Source organism: Vicugna pacos, unplaced genomic scaffold (genome assembly GCF_048564905.1).
Source record: "Vicugna pacos unplaced genomic scaffold, VicPac4 scaffold_19, whole genome shotgun sequence".
NCBI classification, from domain to species: domain Eukaryota; kingdom Metazoa; phylum Chordata; class Mammalia; order Artiodactyla; family Camelidae; genus Vicugna; species Vicugna pacos.
This window is the reverse complement of record NW_027328740.1, coordinates 64,084,885-64,110,487: the sequence shown is the minus strand read 5'-3', so window position 1 is coordinate 64,110,487 and position 25,603 is coordinate 64,084,885. Positions and strand designations below refer to the sequence as shown.

The window sequence follows — 25,603 nt, the reverse complement described above, 5'->3', positions numbered from 1 at the left end:
TGTCAACTTCAGGCTCCTTTTCTACTAAAAAGGGGAGGGGCTGTGGTTGGTTGTTGCAAACTTGTTGGTGTAGGAATTCTTTGTTCTTGGAATCCTTTGCAGCTGTCCACGTGGGTCAGATCATGGTGTTCCTGCAAAACCTGCAACAAAACAAACTTTTTCTATTCTGCAACTTGTTATCTTTATAGGAGTGCAAAGTGTTAATATCCTTAAAGCTCAGACTTTTGAGAATAGGCTCTCCTGTTTATTTCAGGCTAAAGGCAACACTGTTTTACAAAAAGTGCAGAGCTTGCAAGTCTAAGCCTAGATAACACGGCAGAGGGTTAAAGGAAAAGGAACAGATCCAATATGGAGTCAGATTTGTTCTTCTCTATTACAGTGACTTTTGGTGAGAGCTAAGTGGATGATTCCTGGGTGGGTCCTCCACTGTGCCAGGCTGGATTTCAGGCAGGATCCCTGCCAGATTCACCATGATTTTGGACCTAATCTACCACAGAGAAACTGAAAATTATTGGATTAAAATTACCTTTCAAAATCCCTTCAATTGCCTGTAAACTATACCACAGCAGGGGATGTCTCATTGGCCAGTCAACTGCCAGTCTCCCCTGATGCAAGGGACAAGCATTGCGGCAAGATCCATGGTGGCCTGGCCAGTGCACCTTCCTACTTTGCTCTAAAGCTTTGGCTTCCTCACTTTGACACTTTAAAAGCTCCCTTCCCTCTTCCCTCTGGCCTGGTGTGAATGAACAAGTTCCCTGCACCCACCTGTGCTGAGTCCATGCCATGCACAAAGCCCCATGCACACAGCCCACCATCTGATGTCTAACCCTGGGATTAAGTGCATACTCTGAACTCCCCCACCCCAAAGGTCCGCGTGCCCAGTGCCTCCGCCCTAGGAGTCCAGATCACCATCAGGACCATCAACCACCGAAAGCCCAAGGCCAGTGGCTGGCAGTCTGGGATCAACCTGACCCATCAGGTCAGTTCAGGCACAGGCTGCGGGGATCAGGGTGCCAAGGCAGGAATTGGAACCACCTTCATCCCAGCCTGCCTCACCCTGTAGCCTCAGACATTAACTCTGAAGGTGCACACTAGGCTCGATCCCCCACTGGTGGCAGTAGTCATCATTACTGGAGCACGGATTTCCCCACCCCAACCACAGGGTGAAGGGTGAGTGAGTGAGCTCAGGGTAGGGGTGCACTCAGATTTAAGGGGATCCCATGGTGTGGGGGTACAGGTTGAGAGGTGTGGGGCCCGATCAGAGTGGAAATGACCTGGCTGAGAGGTGAGGGGGATAATTTCAGGATGTTGGGTGTCCTGTGCTGAGGCATGAGGGGTAAGCTTGTGGGTGTAGGGGCCATAGGTTAGAACCTAGCAGGATGGAGTGTCAGGGCAGGGACCATGGTGTGAGGAGAAGGAGCCCTGTCTTCAAGGTCTGGTGGGAGACTGGGCCTGGCCAGTGGTGGGAGGGTAGTAACAGGGAGGGGAAGTTGAGCAGGGAAAGTGGGGCTGGGTGGGTGAGGCCTGGCCTAGGGCAGTCGTGGTTCTAGTTCAATGCCAGGACCCAGTCGGTGGCTGGGTGAAGGCTCTGGGGATGGAGACCCAGCGGGACAAGCAGGAGGGGCCCCACCTGGCTCCTCCCGGCCCCAGCGGCCAGGGCCGGTAAAGCAGGAGACCCACCCGAGCAGTTTGCGCTGCGGGCGGGAGGAGGAGGGGCGCGCACGCGCAGACGGACAGACGCGCGGACCCCGGAACCCACCCAGAACGCGTGGAAGCTGGCGGCAGCCGGTTGCTCCTGGACCAGCTCCTGGAAGAGGAACACGGCCTGGGGCCTGGGCCGCCGCTTGCCCGCGGCTCGGCTGCCGCTGCCGGACAGTTAAGAGGGCGCTGGTGGGGGTGCGCTGCTCGGGGAGCCGGCGGGTGACGCCTGGGCTGTGCAGCTGAGGAGGCGCCCAGGGAGGGGTGCGGAGGTGAGGTCCCGGCTGCGCGTCCCGTTAGGACCCTGAGGCGGGTCCCAGCCGCCGCTGTGGTTCGTGGTAACCCCGGTATTAGTAGTTCCTGAACACCGTGTTTTTGCCGCCGCTTATACACGGGTTTAGGAGAGCAGGTACAGCCCCGGGAGTTGGGAGGGCGCCGGACGGTTCCAGAGCATCTCCGACTGGCCCTCAGACGATGGCCTGCTCCTTGCAGGTGGGTGCGGTGCGGTCGCGGGGCCTCGGATGGAATGGGGACTGCCCCATGAGAGCCCATGGATTTGCTCCCATCTTACCTGCGGCCTGACCTTGGGGGCGGCCTCTAAAGACCCAGGTTAGTGGGACTCAGGTTACAGGTCAGTCTGCTCCTGGGAGATGGGCTCGGTGCGATGAGTGTGCTGGGATGGCTGCAGCAGCAGCGGGAAATTGTTGCAACCCCCGCGCTCTCACAGGGCAGCCCCAATCCGGCCATCGCAGCTGCCGCCTTTCCCTGACAGCACAGCACCCGCCTTCCAGGAGCAGGCTGACCTGTAACCTGAGTTCCACGAACCTGAGGCAGCAGAGGCCAAGCTCAGGCCATGCGCTGGGGAGTTTGAAGCAAATCCAAGGGCTCCCATGGGCAGGCCCCATAACCCGCCACTGCCTTCAACCACACCGTGCCCTCCTCCCGAGAGCAGGCTGACCTGCGGACTGTGCCTGGAGCAGCAGAGGCCGAGCCCTGGACAGGCCATGGGGGAGATGGGGGCAAGTCTACCAGCTTGCCAGGTCGCTGCCCATCTCCCTGCCGCTGCCCCAGGTTCGTGGATCAGTTGTTTTCAAGTCAGTGGTTTCCTGAGATGCAGGCGTGGTGCAGTCAGGTGGCGGGGGCTGCAGGGAGGGGTGCTGCCCCAAGGGGAGCAGGTGGACTTGCTCCCATCTCCCCTAGGGCCAGACCTGGGGACGGCCTCTGCTGCTCCAGGTTTGCAGGACGCATGTCATGTCAGCCTGTCCGTAGGAGGAAAGCTCAGTGTACTCGGGGCAGCCTCAGTGGCTGACAAGGATTTTAGAAGTGGGCTCTAGCCCAGCATAACTAACTCTCCTTTCTTCTCCTGCTTCCTCAGTTGGTGGCTGTATCAGCTTTTTCATTATAGGTTATTGCTAGATAATGAACATAGGTTTCTGTGCTATATAGAAGAAACTTAATTTAAAATCTCTTTTTATATATAGTGGCTGACATTTGTAAATCTCGAACTCCCAAATTTATCCCTTCCTATCCCCTTTCCCTGGTAACCTTGATTGTTTACTAAGTCTGCAAGTCTGTTTCTGTTCTGTAGATGAGTTCACAGTGTCTTTTTCTCTCTTTTTTTACATTGCACATATGAGTGGTATCATTTGGTATTTTTCTGTTTCTGGCTGCTTTCACTTAGAATGACGATCTCTAGCTCCATCCATGTTGCTGCAAATGGTTTTATTTTGTCCTATTCATGGTAGAGTAGTATTCCAGTGTATAAATATGCCACAACTTCTTTATCCAGTCATCTGTTGCTACATTTAGCTTTCCTCCATGTCTCGGCTCTTGTATACAGTGGTGCTGTGAATACTGGTGTGCAGGTATCTTTTCACATTGGAGTTCTTTCCAGTTATATACCCAGATGTGGGATTGCTGGGTCATAGGGTAAGTCTACTTTTAGTTTTTTCAGGGATTTCCATGCTTTCCATAATGACTACACCAAACTAGATTTCCACCAGCAGTGTAAGAGGGTACCCTTCACTCTACAGCCTCTCTAGCATTTATCATTCATGAACTTTTGAGCGATGGCCATTCTGAATGATGGGAGCTGATACTTAATTATAGTTTTGATTTGAATTTCTCAGTTTATTAGTGATATCGAGCATTCTTTCATGTGCCTATTGGCCATTTGTGTCTTCATTGGAGAAATGCTTGTTTAGGTCTTCTGCCTATTTTAAGATTGAGTTGTTTGTTTTTTTGTTATTAAGTTGTATGAGCTGTTATATATATTCTGAAAATTAAGCCTCTGTTAGTCGTATCATTGCAAATATTTTCTCCCATTCGTAGGTTGTTGTTTCCTTTTGTTTTACTTATGGTTGTCTTTGCTGTGAAGAAATTTATGAGTTTAATTATGTCCCTTTTGTTTATTTTTTCTCTTATTTCCATTGCCTGGGTAGATTACCCTAGGAGAATGTTGCTAAGATTTATGTCAGATAATGTTTTGCCTATGTTTTCTTTTAGGAGATTTATCATGTCTTGTCCATCTGCATCTTAAGCCTGTACTCAACATCTGGGCTTCAGTTTTGAATTTTGAGCTTCTTAGAGAAAACCTACTCTTAGCTCATACGTCAGATTCAACATGTCTAAAGCTGATTTCATAATCTTTTTTCTTGCAGCGTCTCCACTTATTCAGTGGGATAATCATTCTTTCGGTCTTGAATACACAAAGGCTTGGAGTGGTCTTTGATTTATCTTTCTCTCACCACCCTCCACATTTTGTCAGCTTCTTGAACTGTATGTTTTTGGTTTCAAGTGTCTATTCTGATTGCTGATACTCTGATGTAGAGCTTTCATCCCTGATACATGAATTTTTCCTTCTGCTGAATTCTTGGATATTCTCTCCCCCCCTTTCAGTCAACCTACAGTTTTGGTGCTCCCACATCTACAGTCAAGTCAAAGACTTAACACAACCAGATCTCAGCCAGGGAGTCTCGACCCTTCATCATTTTGGACTTACCTTATTTGTTCCAATCATTATGTAACTTAGCCTCCTAGGGTAACCTGTGCCTTATTAAAAACCAGGAGTCACCAGCCTTTTCCTATCCAGTCCTCAGTTAAAACAGCTTAGAATTGCCCTGAGAACTAGTTGGAGCCCCATCCCCTTCATAGAGTCTTCCCTATTTATTCCAAATACTTCTAGCTCCTCTTTGTATTCCTGTACTGTTTATGATCAGTAGTCTGTAATCTTGGATTTGAGTACTGACTTGGTACCATTCCTGGGTGGTTTCCAATGTGTCTCCTCACTTAGCTGGTAACTGGAGAAGACTCCCTTGTTCAGCCTCCTTTATACCCCTCACCCTGCTTAGCATCGGGCAATAACAGGCATCCAGGCAGTGCTTACCTTCTTTATTTATTCGCAGTGGTGGTGGTGTGGATTATAGCTAATAACTATTAATTCAGTGTTGCAATTAAAAAAGAAAGCCAAGAAAATCCATAAAACTTTATCTCCATGTTCAGTTTAGTGCTTTACCTCAATAGTTTTCTTAAGACTGTGTTTACATTCACATAGTGTTCAGTGCTTGTACAATTCCCTGAAGCAAGCAGGTGAGATGTCATTATGTTTGACTTTCATGTTACATTTCATATTGGATATATTTGTGCAATGACAAAACTTTCTTTTATAAGTAAACAGCCGGAAGCCCAGAGAGACTAAGAGCCTATCCCAGGGTCACCTGGTTAGTGTTTGGCACAGGCCAGGACCGCAGTTCACATCTTCCAGCTGATCCTCTTCCAGTGCCTTTTCATTCCACTGCTGGGAAATGTAGCCCCATCAGCCAAACGGCCAAGTCACATTGCTGCCCCTTTACCTGCCAGTGATGGCAGTGCTTCAAAAAGTGGCAAAGGAGAGGTCAGAAATAGGAGTGATAAAAGACATGGAAGTGCTGGAAATGGATCCTCAACCTCCTCCTCCCTACTTGAGCGCCACACAAGTGTCCCACTCTGAGAGTGCTGTTCATTGTTTATAACATAGCCTTAAAATCAGACTGATCTTTTATAGGACATGCTTTTATCCTGGTCCCTTTCCTGCTAGTAGTCACCGTCATGGGCAGAAAGTGCCTGGCTGTGCTCTGTTTGTCACGTAGGTGGGAGGGAAAGTGGGAGAGGGAGTTGGTTGAACTGAAGCCGAGCTTTTTACAGCTCTGTTGTTCTAGGACCAGAGCAGTTCCACTCTTGCTTTCATCACCTCTCCACCTCCGAGTCCCAGCCACCCATTCCTGCCTGCTTCCCCACATGCCACATCCTGGGGGAGGACAGAGTGTTGGGCAATGCCCCCTCCGCCCTCTGCTCTGGGAGGTGCAGGAGTCTGCATTAACTTTTGAGCTGTTTTGGTAATTGGGCTTTTCCAGCTTTTCTAGACATCTCCTTTCCAGCTCTGAGAAATTGGAGATGTAACTTAACCATACATGGACTATACTAATGTATTCAGTGACATTAGTGTCATGTTGTCTATAATTGTGTTCTGTGACTGGATAGGAGGTTTTTTATCTCACAGGATGCTTCACATCTAATTCTAAAGTCCTAGAGGCTTGCAGGTGTAATCCAAGTTCTTACATGTCTGTAAGGTAGACATGAACATTATTTGATAATATGACCATATGTTCATAGATTACGGTTAGTCCACCGGCTCTGTATCTAATGAAAGTTTAAATACCAAACGCTTGAAGAAAATTTGCGGGCCATGTCTTTTTGCCTGTAAGTAGTTGCAAAAACTGAAATCACAACTCTACCACAAGCCACAGTGTTTCCCAGTAGAGAAAGCCCTCTAATTTTACAACCTCTAAGTAATGCAGTGGTTCTTTGAGTGAGATGAGGGATGCCAGAGTATTTTTTGGGACACTAGTGTGGCATGACAAGTATTCTGGAACTGGTTACAGTTGAATCTCTACTTCCTATATCCTGGACTGATTACAGAGGCAATGTTAGTGCGGTAACTATCTTGTGAATGCAAGTGTAGCTAGGAAGACAAGAGAGAAAATAGAAGGGATATAAAGAAATGGAGGGACTTCATAGCAGTACAAATGGTGACTTTGACACCACCAGCTGCTGATGTGAACTTGGCAAGAATTTGTGAGAAGTGGTGGGTGTCATTGCAAGCAGGAGAGTCCTGCAGCTTTTGGGGTGAACAGGCAAAGGGGAGAGCAGATATGGTGGCTATCCAGGGGCTATTTTTGTCCTGAATGTGAAAATGTCCAGTCCCCTGTTCAATTTTGCAGCCACAACTTCACATGACTCAGGGCATTATTTCCACCAGAATACCATAAAAATATAAACAACCTCTGTTTCCCAAAGTGTTTGTTCTCGATCTGAGATGACTGTCCTGTGCTGGTAGGTAAGTGGGCGATGGGGTCTATTACATCACCCCCTTTCACTAGAAGTCTACCTCGCTGCTTTTCAACCTACTCCTAGAGGTGCTGTCATTCTGTTACACCTAGGCCTGTAAGACCGTCTTGCCTGAATCCTCACGTGAAGAGGGATGGTTATGTGCAGTTTTAAAAAATTGCTTGGGTCATGTGGTCCTTTGTTCCTTCCATTGGAAATCACTATTCCAGAGCAAATAGTATGCATCTATACAAACTATATTGTTTGTAAGATGTCTTTAGAGGTTTTGCAGTAGGTTTAAATATTTGCTTGGTGATGGCATCTTGATTGATTGAAGGAGGCAACCCTCACTAGGGGCATTGTGTGCTTTCTGTCTGAGAGTTCCTTTACTGGCAGCAGAGTGTTCGTAGGCAGAGTTAGAAAGTTACCTGATCTGAGAAGCCGAATTTGCCCACAGCTGGGAATTGGCGGAAGAGTCTGTTATGGAAGGAAAGCTTTAGGATTATCTGGTAGCAGAGTTCTGGGATCCAAACCCTGGGAAACCTCAGCTTTTGTAGAGTATGTTCTGTAACAATAGGCTATAGGATAATTTTTACACTTGTTATAGGATGTAGAGTTGGGGAAAGGCTTAAAAGTGCAAGAACCTTAAAAGAGAATCTCCGAATATTTTAAAGAAGACAGTTCTCAGAATGAGAGCTTTTCTGGAAAAGACTAGCTCTTCACTTCACAGGGGAAGCAGGGAGCAGGTGTAACTGCACTTACGGTAACTTAAAAGGTAAACCTTACCCTCCCACTTAGCTGTTTCCTGGTGTAGGTTCATCTCCCACATCTGTAGTTTTAGACCTGATGTGTCATTTTCTGGTTCTCCATTCTGCTTCTTAGTGAGAGACTGACCCAAAGTCACATAGCAATTGAAAAATTGCACAAAGGTCTTTATTGTTAAAAATGTGGACCTGTGGCAGGGTGCTGCATTTGCAAGTGACTTTCAGTACAGAGACCACTGAAAAGAATGCAGTGTTATTTCTTATTTTATTCCTTTAAGCCTTTGAATAGAAGGTTTTCTTTGCAGAGTGTCTGGAGTACATCAGAACAAGCAGGAACTAAAATAGCTTTAAGAAACCTCCAGTATAGACGTTGCTTATAGTGTGGTATCTGTCTTATGTTAATTCTTTAAAGCAGGAAGTTGTAACTCTCAATTTCTTAAGCAAATATAAACATTCTTGACTCTTATTGACGTTCTTTGTTGGGTGAAGCTGCTTTTGCTTTCATTCTGAGCATTGAAAGGCCTTCTATGATACTTCTACCACTCCTCAGTATTTTATTTTCCCTCTGTTGTGAACTTGTTTTTAAACTTGAAGCATATATAAATATCACTAACTTGCTACATATGTAGATATTCTGTGTTACATACTCAGAAAGTTTGTGTACATCACACGTATCTACATAATTCCCCCCTTTCCAACTGTGTTCCTGATGAAAGGATGGTGGGAAATGGCATTATGGGGATATGTCTTACAGTACACAGTGTTTCCCCTGTTCCCTCTACCATATCTGGATGTTCTTTCATCTTTCAGCTTCTAGACTTACTAGCTCTTTTTCTTAAGCCAGGTGTATCTCATCCCCCTGCGCACACACACATGTGTACACACACACACACACATTCTACTGTAGGGAGTAGTGTGCACCATCCAATTCTCCCACTCCAGCTCTGGACCCACCCACTGGAGGCAGTGTCTTGCACGAATTAATTTGTAAGTTGCTTTTTAAAACTCGAGTGGTCAGGAAATAGGACTGATATCCACACCTAGTAGGCAGGCCCTCAAGGACAACTTCTATGGTTAATGCCAGGTTATCTTAATGTTTGAGTACCTGGGTTTCATGTCTTCCTGTGCCACCTGTGTGACCCATGATTCCCACATTTCTGTCTCCTGCTAGAATTTTTCTCTCCAACTCTGGACTCTTACAATCTTCTGCTGATTTGACATCTTCACTTGAAACTCTGATATCTTAAAAGCAACATGTGTAAAAACTGAGCTCTTTGTTCTCCTACACCCCAAACTGGTTCTTCCTGCAACCTCCCCCATTCAGTTAGTGGAAACTTAATCCATCCAGCTGCTTGGGTCAAAAAACTTGGAGTTATTCTGACTTTCACTGACATACCACATGAATTCTGTCAATAGATCTGGTTTAACACTGCCTTTAAAACATATCCAGAACCCAGCCACTTCTCACCATGGTTCCTGCCTCCACTGCTGCTTCCCTGCCCTGAGCCACTGTCCTCTCCTCCTGCACAGCCCTTCGCAGAGGCTTCCCTCCTTTCATCTCTGACCCGTTTCGACTATTCTCACCTGGCAGTCAAGTGAGCCTCGAAAACCTAAGTTAGATTGTGTCGTCCTTCTGCAGTGCATCCCCATTTCACTCTGGGTAAAAGCCACAGTCCTTACAACGTCCTCCAAGGCCATACAGGATCTGCACTGACCCTTCTCCGCAGCTCCATCCGTGCCCCCATTCTGGAACATGCGAAGTGCACGCTGGCCTCGGTGATGGTTATTCCGTCCACCTGGGACTTCTCACCTCCAAGTCTTAGTTCTAACCTCAGTCCTCAGTGTGGCCTGCTCTGGTATTTAATACAACATCACCCTCATCCCATACCCTAAACTCTCTTTACCTTGCCCTTTTTTGATTTTTCCATGGTTCCTCTTTCCTAACATGCCACCTCCTCTGCTGCTCTGTTGTGTGAATTGTCATCTCCACCCCCATCCCAGCTAGACTCCAACAAAGCTCCGTGAGGACAGGATTTTGTATTGTTTATTTATCTATTCCAACTGCCTAGACTAGTCCTGGGTACATAGTAGGCAATCAAAAATTATTTGCTGAATAAATTAAAAGACTATTTTAAAAATGAATCATCCTTTCAGGAATGGGTGAGGATAGGAAGCTGCATCAAGGACAATGGTGCAGTAAATAATGATATTTGCCTGTTGTTCTTTGTGTGATTTATATATGTGTTTTAGTCTTAATTTTGTATCCCAGTTTCTTAATTTAATATCTGTATTAAGGTGTAATTTACAGGCCATAAAATACACACATTATAATTGTACAAGTCAGCCATTTTAGCTATTTCTAGATTTGTGCAACTTTTTCCTCACAAAGTCCCCTTGTGTCCGTCCTTATGCAGTTTGCCCCCCCCTCAGTGGCACCCTGATTTTATTTCTTTTTTTTTGGCAATCACATCTCAAACGGATAATTTACACAGCAGTACTAATATAGCTTTGCACTTTTAGAAATGACACACTTAAATATGAAATTAGCGGTCATTGCTGAATGTAGGTAGCAGTATCAGACATTGGTGAGAAGAATGGACCTGAGTGTCAGACTGGCTGCAGTCTTACCCAGCTCCACCATTTACCAAGTTACCCAAATTATTTTCTGCCTCAAGCTCTTTATCTGTTATATGGGGGTAATAATAGCAGCTTACAGAGTTGTTGTGAGGATTAAGCAAACAGGGAAACAAAATTTAGTATAGTGGCCTGCTTATGTTATTACCTAAGAAATAGCCTTGCAGGTAGAGGGCAAAATTCAAATCAGTTTCTAAAGTATATGTAAAATATAATCCAGTTCCTGCCTGGTTTGTAAACACTTATGCCTACTGAAGAATTTAAAAGCAGGCTAATTTCCAACAGAAAAGATCATTTCTCAGCATTTCTTTCAAAGAGAGCTGCAAAATCACTTTTACTAACTAAATGTTCCATGCCCAACTCTGACAGAAATTTGACAACAGGGACGTAATTATCTACATTTTTGTTAAAATGATGCTGACCATCAGGAAGTGTTCTCAATTATATTTTAGCCTTTATGTTGAGAAATACTGTGAGACTTCTTCTAAATTAATGGGTGGGGGCATTCATTGTAGCTCTTGTAGCCTGATAAGCCTGCACTAAATTATCTTTTTTAAACTTTTAATTAAAGTAATAAATTAATTTTTTGCTGGGGGGTGGTAATTAGGTTTTTATTTATTTATTTTATTTTTAGAAGAATTACTGGAGATTGAACCCAGGCCCTTGTGCATGCTAAGAACATGATCTTTCACTTGAGCTATACCCTCCCCCCTAAATTATCTTTAATAAGGTCTTTTTCTCTGTTTTGTTACTTTATGTACAGAAGCACAAAGCAGGGTCATCAGAAGCCTCTCAATCACAAAGATGATAGTAGTGAAAAACATTGCGCAGTGACAGTGAATCCTTGGCATATGAAGAAAGATTGTAAAGTCCTGAATGAATTAAGAAGGTATTGTTACCTTAACATACATGTAAGCATGGCTCTCTTACCTTTATTTTTCACTTTATAATGAAAATAATCCCCACCTGTCAAGGTTGCTTTGTTTGATAGAGGGAATATCTAAACCCTTTTCTGCAAGTTTTTTAAATAAGTAAGAGCAGTTAATTTATCAGAAGTGTGAATGGTGTAATCTGGTCTGTGTAGTATGGTAGCCACCAGCCACATGTGGCTATTGTGAATTGAGATGTTCTATAAGTGGAAAATACATAATAGATTTTCAAGACTTTGTACAACAAAAATAATGTAAAATATTATTAATAAGTTTTAAAAGTGTCAATCACACTTTTGAAATGATAGTATATTGGATATTTTGGGATAAATGTAATTATTACTGGAATTAATTTCACTTGTTCCTTTTTATTTTCTAAATGGGATTACTGGAAAATTGTGAATTGCACTATGTTTCTGTTGACAGTGCTGGCTTCTAACTTATTGCAAATAATATGAAAAGAAAACTTTGATTAAAAATTTTGTAATTGAGTAGTTGATTTGCATCATATTAGTTTCAGGTGTACAAAACAGAGGCTCAACATTTTTATAGATTATATTCCATTTAAAGTCACCATAAAATAATGGCTATATTTCCCTGTGCTGTATGATACAGCCCTGTAACCTATCCATTTTATACTTAGTACTTTTTACCTCTCAATCCCCTAACCCCTTCCTGCCTCCCCTCTTCTCCTTCTCCCCATTGGTAACCACCAGTCTGTTCTGTGTACCTGTGAGTCTATTTCTGTTTTATTATAGTCATTAATTTGTTTTATTTTTTAGATATACATATAAGTTAATACATAGAATATTTGTTTTTCTTTCTCTGACTTATTTCACTTAGCATAATACCCTGTAGGTCCATCCATGTTATTGCAAATGTCATTATTTTATTTTTTAGTGGCTGAACAGTATTCCATTTGTGTGTGTGTTCATGTGTATATATGCGTGTGTATATATATGCATACATGTATATATACATATATATATATAATATATAGATATATATATATATATATATATATAATATACCACAACTTCTTTATCCAGTCATCTGTCAGTGAACATTTGGGTTGTTTCAGTGTCTTGGCTATTTTAAATTGTGCTGCTGTGAACATTGGGGTGCATGTGTCTTTTTGAATTAAATTTTTCTCCAAACATATATCCATGAATGGGATTGCTGGATCACACGGAAGTCTATTTTCATTTTTTTATGGAACCTCTTTTCTGTCCTCCATAGAGGCTGCACCAATTTACATTCCCACCAACCGAGTAGGAGGGTTCCTTTTTCTCTTAAAAGGTAAAAAATTCTCTACATTTACCTACTTTCCTTTCAGTTTAGGACACAGTTTGGCAAAAGCAAGATAGAATTTAATAGGAGTAAATACAGTATTTATTTTGAATGTCCATGCATTATGGATAGATATGTTATTGATGAGTTGGTTCCCTATTTTTGTAGGTGCAGATGTTTTTATAGCTTCACAGACATTTCAGTCTTGCAGAGAGAAAAATTTCTTTGTATTTTGCTGAACTTGTCCGGGTGTCTTTATCGGATTTGGTCCAGGCCTGCAGAGGTGAATACACATCCAAACCTGAACCATTTGAATGTCTGCAAGATATTAAGAGTCTAGAATATCAGATCTGGACTGTAACTCTGGTAAATGACATCAGTGACTGGACACAAGAAAACTCCATTTGAGGGCAAAACCTTTCATAAGCCAAAAAGGCTTTGAAACTGTGGCAAAGCCAGAGACTTTTGTGCGCCACTTATGGCCACAAACCCATGAGGACAACCACAGGCCTTCTGGAGTGCCAAGGAAATTCCATGTGAGGAGTCCAGCACTCACAGGAATCCAACAAGTCCCTGTCTGCCAGAGCACCTTCATTGCTACTGTGCTGTTTTGAGTAAATGTCGTTTCATCAGGTTCAAATTGGTTTGTTGTTATTTTTTTGCATAAAAAAACAAATTCTTGTTCCCTGGTGTAAGTAAAAGCCTAACACTTTCTGATTTCTTTTGACAGAGAAAATATGAGCCTGTGGATCTAACCTCATCTGTGATGGTCTGCAGCTGGGAGCAACCAGATCAGTGTCAGTCCCCTTGCAGCCATTGGCTGGGAGCCTGCATGTTCCTTGGAATGGTATTTGAAACATGTCACACTAGCCGTGCCTTTGCTGTGGGCTGGGAGGCGAGTCAGTCAGAATCTGCATTATGGAATGTAAGTTTCAGATCCACAGCTAGGAGATCTTTTTTAATAGCCAGAGAATATAGTCATAAATATATCTATTAATGTATTTATGCAAGAACCTTTTTAAAGATTTTTTTATTATAAAAAGTTACCCCCAAAATTGAAAGTGAAAGAACAGTGGAATTAAAAACCATCTGTACCTTAATTATATATAAAGGATCATAAAATCCTTCTAAACTTTTTTTTGTTCAAATGAAGATATTTTTCCCTTCCAAAAAGGAAAATTATTATTTCACATTTTTTTTGTTTTCTCCTTTTATTATATATTCCATATCAATAAATATAAATCTTTTAAATCCCTTTTAATGGCTGTTTAACAATATATTGAACAGATATGTAAATAGTTCTAGGTTTCAGAAATTTAAAAAATTGTCATTACAATACCACTGCAAAGAATATTTTGGTGTTTCTATTTTTAGTTACTAATTTGGACTAAAAATTAACAAGTTTGCTTTTCTTTATCTAAAACATTGGTTATTTTATGAAGGAACTGTAAGGAATTTAAAAAACTTTTCAGTAATTTCAACAAAGAAATTATCTTTAAGGCAAAAATGTATGATGTATTGCAAATCTATTTTTATTATATCTTCACTTTTACCAGTGTGACATATGTGTGTGTTTGCACAAGTGCTTTAACTACCAGCAACGTAGGAAAAATCTGTATACTAAAAATGTGAAAATATTTTCCTGGTTTGTGTTTTCATTCTCCCAATATAGGTTTTGGATGACAAGCTTGTATTTCAAAAGTACACCCCCTGTGAGAGGTGTTCTGTACATACGCTGAGATACTGCACATAATATTGCCTCTGAAGCCCAATGATTTGAAAACCCGGTCCTCAGCCTTTGATAACTTCTGCTGTTTGATGAAAGTCCTCCAAGTGGATGAAAGTATCAACAACCGGAACAAGAGTTTTTCATTGCCCTATTTGAGAAGAGCTCCATGAAAGACTTTTATATTCAGGATAGAGATACATTCTTCAATCCAACCACCAGAAACCGCATTGTAAGTCTAAACCGAGTTTAGCTGCTGTCTTGGGGGTGATTTAGAACCTGCTGTTGAATTATCAGTGATTTGGTTTGGTTGGTTTGATTTGGTTTTTAAAAGCTGCCCATAAAAAGGAAAAAAGAGAAAGAAAAGAAATATGCCTAGAGATTCCTGTTAGGATAGTAAACAGTGGCTGGTTAGTTACCTTGTATAAGCCACAAGCTCTCTTAGAACATTTTTAGGTTTACTTCATCCTTTCTCAGATCAAGTATCAAGTAAGGGACAGTGTTAAAAAAAATTCAGGATTAACAGGTTTGTGAGCTCCAGGATTTGCAAGGCAGCTTTCCCTCCCCATGGTGTAAGTCAAATGGCAGAATTGAAATAAAGCACCTCATGTATCCTCCGGTGTTAACAGGAAAAGGCTAATCTTCTTGACCTTGTTTCTTCCTGGGTAAAATGAAGATAATATATCAGGACGCGACAAGCTCATTTAAGGCAGGAAACATGTTGTCTTGTTCACTGCTGAATCTCAGGCACCGGGAAGGCTGAGTTTAACGAGTGAATGAATGAACTGTACTTCCCCCACAGTTACCATGTGGGACAGTGAGGATTAGCAGCTAAGAGCATAGACTCTAGAGGGGAGGGCACAGCTCAAGTGATGGGGCACATGCTTAGCAAGCATAAGGTCCTGGGTTCAGCCCCCATCACGTCCTCTAAAATAGACATATAACCCTAATTACCTCCCCACCCCCCACCAGAATTACCTTATTATCTCCCCACCACCAAAAAAAAAAAAAAAGAGAAGTGGCCAAGAGCGTAGACTCAAGCTGGAACACCTGTGTTGGTTTCTCGCTGTCGACCTTGTAAATGTCATTTACCCTCTGTGTCTATCAAGTTCCTCACCAATAAAATGGGGATAATTGTAGTACCCACCTCGTAGAGATGCTATGGGGATTAATGAATCTGTGTCAGTGATACAACTGCCCTGGCTTATATTAAGTACTATGCATCTGTCAGCTCTTTTCATAATTACTGACAGATGTTATTATCGACAAAAGACATATTAGTTCTTTGAAAGGGAAATGCATGTTAGACCATTTCATTTATCACTTTCTGTAATTCAGGCTTTTCCCTCTGAAATACCATTTTATGTCTGTACACTAGAAAGCCACAGGGCTTTCCAAATTTCATCTGTCTGGGTTCTTGTCATGATGGCAATACTGCAGATTGCTGGCATTATTTAGGGACTCTGTCTGAGATGACAGCAACCCCTCAAATTTAGGAGCTCTTCTCTAACTGATAACATCTCGCTAGAAATGAAGTTTTTATAATGTAACAGCTTCAGACGCTTAATGATGCCATAAATGCAAGGATGTTATATCTAAGCTCTTTAAATAAATCCTGTCATTGAAATAAAGGAAATACTATATTATAGCCCTCTATGACTTTGTTATCTTTGCTATCCATTTATCTGACTCTCTAAGACCAAAGAAAGCAAATACTAAGATTGATCATTACTACTATGTGGTACACGTATTTGTGGATGAAGACAATATTGAAATGCACTGTTTAAGATATTAAAATGGACACTAAACAGCTTCTTGATGCATATGCATGAACAGAACAGGGAGCTGGGTGCAGGGAGCAGACACTGAGCTTCCTGGATTAGAGACCCAGCTTAGCAGTCCAGCCCAGCAGTCCACATGTTTCATATTTATGTCCCAGCAAAATTAGCAGTGAGAGTCTTAAATGAACTTTGGGGACACTTGCAAACAGCTGTCATGATTACTATTGTGGGACACCAGGAATCTACAGTGTTAAGTTGGTATCTGTGCATAACCAGTTCTTTTCCACTAAAGCTTCTTGTAATTGCTGGTCCCACATCTAGGCTGAGGAATCATCTCATGTGGTGTTTGGGAGGGAGGTAAGTGGAGTCAGGACCCTTGTTAAGGCTGGGTGGGTAATAATCTGGTGCTAGTACAAGACAAAGGAAAGTAGGTCAGGTGGGAAGGAGAATGACTGGATTTAAACTTTGTTTCTTGAGTAAGCTAAATATATAACATCATGTCAAGTTACTTTGTTGTTTATATTCCATGTGCTGTCACCGAATAACTACTGAATTGTGGGGACAAAAATGCCTGGGTTTTAGAATTGACCCTGCCCCTAACCTGTCAGGGTCCAAGTTCCTCCGGGTGTCCAAAGAGGGGGCTGGACCATCAGGTGTCCCTCCACTGCAGCAGTTTGGGCACTTGGGTGGACTAGATTTTTGCTGTGGAACACTGGCCCGGTTGTAGAACATTAAGCATCTGCAAGGCTCTCACCAGGTACCCACGGTGGTCCCAGGACTGTGACATCCAAGCGTTCCTTTCCACCCACGTTTGCAAATGACCCTCAAGGGGTTAATATTAATCCTGGGTGAGAATTATGAAAAATTATATGGTACCTCCATCCCTCCTGGCAAGTGAGGGCCCCTTATTTACAAATGACCATGAAGTGTTAGCACCACATTTTATCAACAGAACATGTGAACATTTTGTGACAGTGACGCTCACCTGCTTGCTTCTGATTCCCAGTGCCACTTCAGCCTCCGTCAGAGGACCTCAGCTGCCCCAGTGATCAGGGCCTTCTGTACAGGGAATGGGCTCCTCCTCGAAGCACAGACAAGCAGCAGCCCTTAGGTCTCATCAGGTGAGCTGTTGTGGAGAGCACCCCAGTGGGAAGGGCTCAGGGTTGTCCTCATGGCATCTGAGTGTGACAGTCCTCCAAGAGTGTTACCAACCAGGAAGCTCACAGGAGCTCTGAGCTTCGTTGCCCCAAGTTTTTACTGCAGGCTTTATTACAAAGCCATGATTTATTGGGTCACTACCGACATGGCTAACCCAAACCCTAACTGTAAGTCAAACCTTTCCTTAGCCCTAAATTTTGAGCCCCTTCCTCTCCTGGTGGCCACTCACTTGTCACAAAGCTCAAAGCCCCACTCCTCTAATCACATGGTTGGTGTCTCTGGCTGGCCAGTCCCCATCCTGAGTCATCTCATGAACACAAGCCATCCAAGGTTCCACCATGAATAGCAAAGACACTCTTATCTTGGGAAATTTCGAGGCTTTAGCGGTTGCTGCCTAGGAACTGGGAACAAAGACCTACCAAATTCTTCATTACATAGGAGTAAATGTTATATTTCATTTAAATTATAAAATAAGAGAGAAATTCTCACTGCTTTTCTGTATCTGCTGTTCGACACCGTTTCACTACACCACGTGATTGTAATGTCACGCTCAGCATGTGTCTTCTCAGAGCACCAGCGCCGGCTGCTCCCCGGGGGCTTATGCTGTTTGGGCAAGGCTGCTGGGGGGATGGAGGCCAAGGACAACCGAGAAAACAAAAATAATCGTGCAAATAAGGAAACAATGTCAGATTGAAATGAAGAAATAACACAGTGTTGAGATGGGAGACTTGGGGGGAAGTGAGTTAAGAAAGCTATCTTTGAGTAGGTTACATGTGAGCTGAGATGGCGATAAGGAGGCTGGAATTTGAAGATCTGGGAAAAGTCACCCATGGAATAGAGGCAGCTTGTCCATTGGCCCCGAGGCACAAATGTGCTCAGCAGGTTTGTGGAGACACTGGAGCCAGCGCTGGTGAGAGTGATGAGACGCGAGGTTTAGAAGGGCATCAGGAGCACAGAAAGGAGTGTAGACTCTAAGCCCAGTGAGAAGCAGTCATGATAGCTTAAGCACTTAAGTAATTTTCTCTCACTCACATTTTGCAAAGATAATGTGGAGAATGTATGGCAGGGACCCAGGAAGCAGGGAGGCCAGGTAGGAGGCTCTTGGATTGGGACAGTTGAGAGATGGTGGGAGCCAATGAGGAATGCATTTGGGGAGTGGGGCTGACGGGATGCAGTTATGGGCTGGCTGTGGATGGTTAGGAGAAGAGGAGGGTCAAGGTAGCCCCAGGTCGGTCTGGAGCCAGGTGTCTGTTCTTTCTTATCTCAGTGCCCCATGCAGGTGCCCACCTACTTGGGCAAACCTCTTAACCTTCAAAGTGAGGGTTTTAAAACACTGAAGTCTATTTGTTGTTTCACATTTTATGGAAAGATTCAAACATGTACAGAAATAGAGAGAACAGTACAGCCAGCCTGCCTGGGTGTTATCAGTCACCCAGCTCCAGAATTATAAACTCAGAGTCACTGTTGTTGCATCTTTCATCTCCATCTCCTCCCCTCCCCCACTATGGGGTCATTTTGAAGACAATCCTACATAGCTTAACCTTTCATTAGTGAAATGACAAGGTCTCTTTCAAATAAAATTGGAATATTCCTTTTTTTTAGGGTTACAAAATAATTCCCTGCTTGTCACAAAAATACACTTTTAAGTAGTTTTGGGGTTGAAATCAAGATCCAGACAAGATTCAGACATTGCAGCTAGCATATCTCTCAAGTGCGTTCTAATCTATAATTTTCCTGTTTCTCATTTTCCTTGAAATTGCTGAGGGGTTTCTCTATTTCCTGTTTGGCTGATTTCATTCTCCCCTATGGTGTTAGACTTGTTTCTCCATCCTATGTATTGGCTTTAGCTAAGTGATTTAATCCTCCCCTAAAAGCTTGATCTGATTGAGGTTCAACTTTGTGCAAAAATAATTGTTATGTGAAGTTTTGTACTCCTGTCATAAGGTACATAATATTACATTCGACTCTCTTTTTTGTGATGACAGCAGCCAATAATGATTGTCACCCGGGATCATTATTTCATAAGGAATTTTATTTCATGTGGTCATACTCTAATTTCCTCCCTCAATTATCAGCAGGATCACAGTCATGAAGAGGTACTTTCTCCTTAACCCGGGTTATCCTTTAGAACACAGTTTTAAAGGAGGATATTTGTTAATATGTAAATATTTAAAATTGATAATTTTTTTTTCTTTTTAATTTTTTTTTCTAATGGAGGTACTGAAGATTGAATCTAGGACCTTAAGCATGCTGAGCACACACTCTGCCACTGAGTGTACCCAATCCCCCTTGAGATTCATATTTATATGATATCTTCCTTCTGTTATTTTTGTTTTATGTTATACAGAATTTGAAGGCAGGGCAATGGGTTTGACCACTCTTTAATCATTCTTTATGGGCTTTTGGGGTTTGTGTGTGTGTTTGTGTTTGTAAAGAAAACAATTTTCCTACTATTTTAAGTATGTATTGCTAAGGCAATTATGTTGATCTTTTCCCTGATCCTGGTCCATGTATTCCCATGTTACTTCCCACTAGTGGCCCCATGAGCTCTGTGACAAGACTAGCATGTCGTTAATCCATGTGGAAGGAGATCTGAAGAGATTTATTCAAGGAGATGAAATTTGTAGACAATGTATTGGAAAGTATTGTGAAAGTTGTTCGTTAAGAGAAGGTCTGAGGTTGAATTATTAAGTGCACAGAAATCTAAGCTATGAAAAACCAAGACAATTATTAACTCCAGGAAAACGAAGTAGGGAAGAAAAGGTAAGACTAGCACAAATTGCTACAGCTTTGAATAGTCTGTACAGAGTAATAATAATGTAAATCAAGGATACTGAGCTGATGAAAATTATAATGTAATTGTATCAAAAGGTTGGAAGAATGAAGGTTTGGGTGTGTAGATGAGATGGGGTTTGAAAGAGAGCTGAATCCTCATTTTCCAAAATAGAAAGTTAAATAGGTGATACATAAAGCTGAAAAAGTCAGTAGGCTGTGTTACAAGGATATTAGTCAGAGAAAGGGAGTAAGTATTCCAAGAGTCAACAGTAGGAGCTGAACGTGGTTGTTTCTGGCCAGGAAATGGGGCGGTTGATGGGAACTGCTCCTTTTTACAATCGGTGTTCGAGAACTGTTTGACTCTTTATTAAATGTATGGCATTACTTTGATAAAAAGAAATCAAAGCTGAATTTTGAAAAAAAAATTGGAGTGCTTTTGACAGAGAGAGATAACAATCAGGCAAAACTACATTTGAAGGGATCCTCATTATTCCTTGCCTTTCAGCAAGGACTAGGAGGCAGATATCTGTTTAAGGTTCAAAAATTCTGTCTGACCTTCCTGCCGACTTGTAACCTTTGGAAGTAATGAACTCCCCGTCACTGTAAATATCCAGGCAGAGGCTGCCTGACCAGCTCTCTAACTGTAGCAGGGTGTGTTTACCATTGGGCAGTTAGAGCAGGCAACTTCTAACATTCTTTCAGTTTTGAATTTGGCATTTTCAGGATGGATAGTTGATAAGAATGTATTACAAAAAGCTTAACAAGAATGAGTCCAAGACATCTCAAACCCATTGCCAGGGTTTTCTCTGCCAGACACCATCCTGAGCCTGCCACCCGTGAGCCAGGCCACAAAGCCCAGTCACATGAGAATGAACACACTTTTTCGCTCCTATCTGATTTGGCATCGGGCTCAGCCCTTTTCCCCATGGAATGGTCCATGCCCAGGGCTCTGACTATGGAGCTGGTCTCACAGCAGCCCTGTGAGTGCTGGTCCAGCCTCCGGGGTTCCTGCGTGAAGTTTTCCAGGATTCCAGGCTATTCTCGGAGCTGAGTCCCCCCTAGGCTAAGCCCACGGAACTCATCTCAGCTCCAGACTGAGCCGGAAGCCTCAGAGAGAACTCAGAGCTGAGGAAATCCAAAGGTTTTACCCAGCACTGCCGAGTCATCAGTGAGCCAGTTGAGGGAAGGTTCAGCAACAGCAAGACACACCTGAGCCGCCGTCTCATTGTTCCACCTCATCCCTAAACTCTCTGTGTCTGCCTGTCTGTGTCGGTCTCCCTTTTAGGATCAGCCTGGCACCACTTAATGCCCTGCCTCCTTTCTTCTAATCTTGCCTCCCTGGCCTGTTCCATCTACTCCAGGTTAACTGAGAAGAGGTTTTAAAACCTAGGAACAACAGACGTGCTAGATACAAAGAATACAGGGCAGTGCCTTCCTCAGTCACATCCCTCCTGCCCTCTCCCATTCCCACAATGAGTTTTATAAATATTTTGTCAGACAGACATTGCACTCCCAGTTGTTATCATTATCAGCCATTTCCTTATTATCTGTGGTTTACGATGTATTTGCTCCAGGGACATTCCCGAGATAAGGCAGGAGCAGATGACTGAGCCACTTGTTGATGTCCACTTGTGTCAAGCCTGTTAAGAATGATTTTTGGGGGGATTTGTTGAATGTGCCAGACTGTCCAGTGAGTGGTGATGATCCCCTGCATCTGCTCTGGAGTCAGCCTCGTCCTCTCCTTTGCTCTGTTCTCATTTATCTCTCTTCAGCAGGTGAGCCAGTGATCTGTACTTCTATGATACATAAAACACTTCTTATTTCACGGTAGAATTTGGGGGCTGCTATGAAAACGCATATGTTTTAAGAGTGAATTGAGTCGGAGGATTAAACTTAAAGCCCCCTTGATTTAGAATCAGAAATTAATATGATGGAGGGAGGGTATAGCTCAGTGGTAGAGTGCATGTCTAGCATGCATGAAGTCCTGGGTTCAATCCCCAATGCCTCCACTTAAAAACAAATAAATAAACCTAGTTATGCCCCCCAAAAAAGAAAAAAATAAATTAACATGAGGATGAAGCTACAGAGTGATTATTTGTGTCTTCTGAAACTTCCTTCTGTCTTTCTGCAGGAAATTCTAAGGAGAGAAGTTCAGAATCTACTTTGCTTGGCTGGGCTATTACACTCAGATGCTCCTCCTGGCAGCAGTCGTGGGGGTGACTTGCTTTCTGTGTGGATATTTTAATCAAAATAACTGTACCTGTGGGTAATTGTCTTTATTCCTTGTTACCGTTCTTACTTAACTTAGAATGACATTCTCCAGGAGCATCCATGTTGCTGCAAATGGCCCTAAATTGTCAGTTTTTATGGCCGAGTAGTATTCCATTGTATAAATATACCACTTCTTTAGCCAGTCATCTGCTGATGGACATTTAGGCTGTATCCATGTCTTGGCTACTGTAAATAGTGCTGCTATGAACATTGGGATGCAGGTGTCATCCTGAAGTAGGGTTCCTTCAGGATACATGCCCAGGAGCAGGATTCCTGGGTCATATGGCAAGTCTATTCCTAGACATTTGAGGGAACTCAATACTGTTTTCCACAGTGGCTGCACCACACTGCATTCCCACCAGAAGTGTAGGAGGTTCCCCTTTCTCCACAGCCTCTCTAGCATTTGTCATTTGAGGATTTTTGAATGATGGCCATTATGACTGGTTTGAGGTGATACCTCATTGTAGTTTTGATTTGCATTTCTCTGATAATTAGTGACATTGAGCATTTTTTCATGTGCCCATTGATCATTTGTATGTCTTCCTTGGAGAATTGCTTGTTTAGGTCTTCTGCCCATTTTTGGTTTAGGTTATTTGGTTGTTTCTTATTAAGTCATTTGAGCTGCTTATATATTCTGGAGATCAAGCCTTTGTCAGTTTCATTTGCAAAAATATTCTCCCATTCTGTAGGTTGTCTTTTTTTTACATATGGTGTCCTTTGCTGTGCAGAATCTTGTAAGTTTCTTTAGGTCCCATTTGTTTGTTCTTGCTTTTATTTCTATTGCTTGGCTAGACTGCCCTAAGGGAACATTTCTGAGATGTATGTCAGATATTTTGCCTGTATTTTCTTCTAGGAGGTTTATTGTATCTTGTCTTATGTTTATCTTGCTGAAGAGACTGTCTTTATTCCATTGTATATTCTTGCCTCCTTTGTCGAAGATTAGTTGACCAAAAGTTTGTGGGTTCATTTCTGGGCTCTCTATTCTGTTCCATTGGTCTATATGTATGTTTTTGTACCAATACCATGCTGTCTTGATGACTGTAACTCTATAGTATTGTCTGAAGTCTGGGAGAGTTATTCCTCCAGGCTCTTTCTTTTTTTCTTCAGTAATACCCTGGAATTTCTATGTCTTTGATGGTTCCATATAAATTTTATTGTGATTTGTTCTGGTTCTATGAAATATGTCTTGGGTAATTTTACAGGGATTGCATTAAATCTGTGTATTGCCCTGGGCAGTGTGACCATTTTAACAATATTGATTCTTGCAATCCAAGAGCTTGGGATACCTTTCCATTTTTTAAAGTCTTCTTCAATTACCTTCGCCAATGGTTTATAGTTTTCTGTGTAAAATTCTCTCACCTCTGTGGTTAGATTTATTCCTAGAAATTTTATTACTTTGGGTGCTATTTTAAAGTGTTTTATTTCTTTACTTCCTTTTTCTGTTGATTCATCATTAGTGTAAAGAAATGCAACTGATTTTTGAACATTAATCTTGTAACCTGCTACCTTGCTAAACTCTTCGATCAGCTCTAGTAGTTTTGGTGTGGACCTTTTAGGGTTTTCTATATATAGTGTCATGTTATCTGCATGTAGTGACACTTTTACCTCTTCTTTTCCAATTTAGACCCCTTTTACTTCTCTTACTTGCCTGATTGCTATGGTCAGGACTTCCAAGTCTATGTTGAATAAGAGTGGTGATAGTGGCATCCTTGTCTTGTCCCAGAATTTAGTGAGAAGCTTTTGAGGTTTTCACCGTTCAGTGCTATGCTGGCTGTAGGTTTGTCATATATAGCTTTCATGATGTTGAGTTATGTTCCCTCAATACCCACTTTGGTGAGAATTTTTATCATAAATGGGTGTTGAATTTTATCAAAAGCTTTTATGCATCTATTGAGATGATCATGTGGTTTTAGTCCTTTCTCTTGTTGATGTGAAGTATTACATTGATTGATTTGCATATGTTGAACCACCTTTGTGTCCCTGAGATGAACCCCATTTGAGCATGTTGTATAATCTTTTTTATGTGCTGTAGAATTCTATTTGCTAGTATTTTGGTAAGGACATTTTTTGCATCTGTGTTCATCAGTGATATTGTTCTGTAATTCTCTTTTTTGGTGGTGTCTTTGCCTGGTTTTGGTATCAGGGTGATTGTGGCTTCATAGAATGAGTTTGGGAATATTCCTTCTTTTCAATCTTCTGGAAGAGTTTGAGAAGGCCTGGTATGAGTACTTCTTTGTATGTGTGGTAGAATTCCCTGGTGAAGCTGTCCAGTTCTGGATTTTATTTGTAGGGATTTTTTTTATTGTTAATTCGATTTCATTCCTAGTGGTCATTTTGTTCAAGTGGTCAGTTTCTTCTTGATTCAGTTTTAGTGGACTGTATGTTTCCAGAAACGTGTCCATCTCCTCTAGGTTATCCCTTTTTTTATGTAGTTTTTCATGATATTCTCATATGATAGTCTATATTTCTATGTTATTTGTTGTAATTTCTCCATTTTCCTTTCTTATTTTGCAAATTTGTGCTCTCTCTTTTTTCTTCTTTGTGAGTTTGGCCAGAGGTTCTCGATTTTATTTACTCTTTCAAAAAATTGCTTTTGGTTTGATTGATTATTTTCTCTATTTCTTTAATCTCTATTTTATTTATTTCCTCCCAGATCTTAATTATTTCCTTCCTTCTGCTGACTTTTTGGGTGTTTTTACTCTTCAGTATCTAGTTCTTTTAACTGGTGGGTTAGATTGTTTTTTTGAAATTGTTCTTCATTTTTGAGGAAGGCCTGTATCGCCCTAAACTTTCCTCTTAGCACTGCTTTTGCTTTGTCCCATAAGTTTTTTGTGGTTGTTTTCATTTTCATTTGTCTCAATGTATTCCTTAATTTCAACTTTGATTTCATCATTGACCCATTTTTTTTTAATAGCATGTTGTTTAATCTCTATGCTTTCCTTTTTTTTATGCTTTGTTTCTCTGAAGAGATTTCTAGTTTCAATGGCATTGTGGTCAGTAAGGATACTTGAGATAATTTCTATCTTCTTAAAATTTTTGAGGCTTCTTTTGTGACCAAGTACATGATGAATCCTAGAAAATGTTCCACGCACACTTGAAAAGAATGTATATCCTATTCTGGGGGGTTGTAATGCTCTGAAAATATCCACTAAATCTAATTTTTCTATTGTATCATTTAATTTCTCTGTTGCCTTATTTATTTTTTGTGTGGAA

The 25,603-nt window shown here is 42.0% G+C and overlaps 2 long non-coding RNA genes across 2 annotated transcripts in view; both read left to right on the top strand.

Annotated features, from left to right (window-relative positions):
- The first annotated feature begins 1,861 nt into the window (after window positions 1-1,861).
- Window positions 1,862-14,621, top strand: LOC140693158 (uncharacterized). Its single transcript, XR_012068866.1, has 5 exons — window positions 1,862-1,970; window positions 11,224-11,371; window positions 12,629-12,688; window positions 13,410-13,604; window positions 14,352-14,621. It is a non-coding gene; the product is annotated as an uncharacterized lncRNA (long non-coding RNA).
- A 7,072-nt stretch (window positions 14,622-21,693) lies between these two features.
- The window catches only part of LOC140693183 (uncharacterized), a 30,248-nt gene continuing 26,338 nt past the window's right edge, over window positions 21,694-25,603 (top strand). The window contains exons 1-2 of the long non-coding RNA XR_012068896.1: window positions 21,694-21,894; window positions 22,251-22,385. This is a non-coding gene — a long non-coding RNA (uncharacterized lncRNA). The remainder of the gene's footprint in view (window positions 21,895-22,250; window positions 22,386-25,603) is intronic.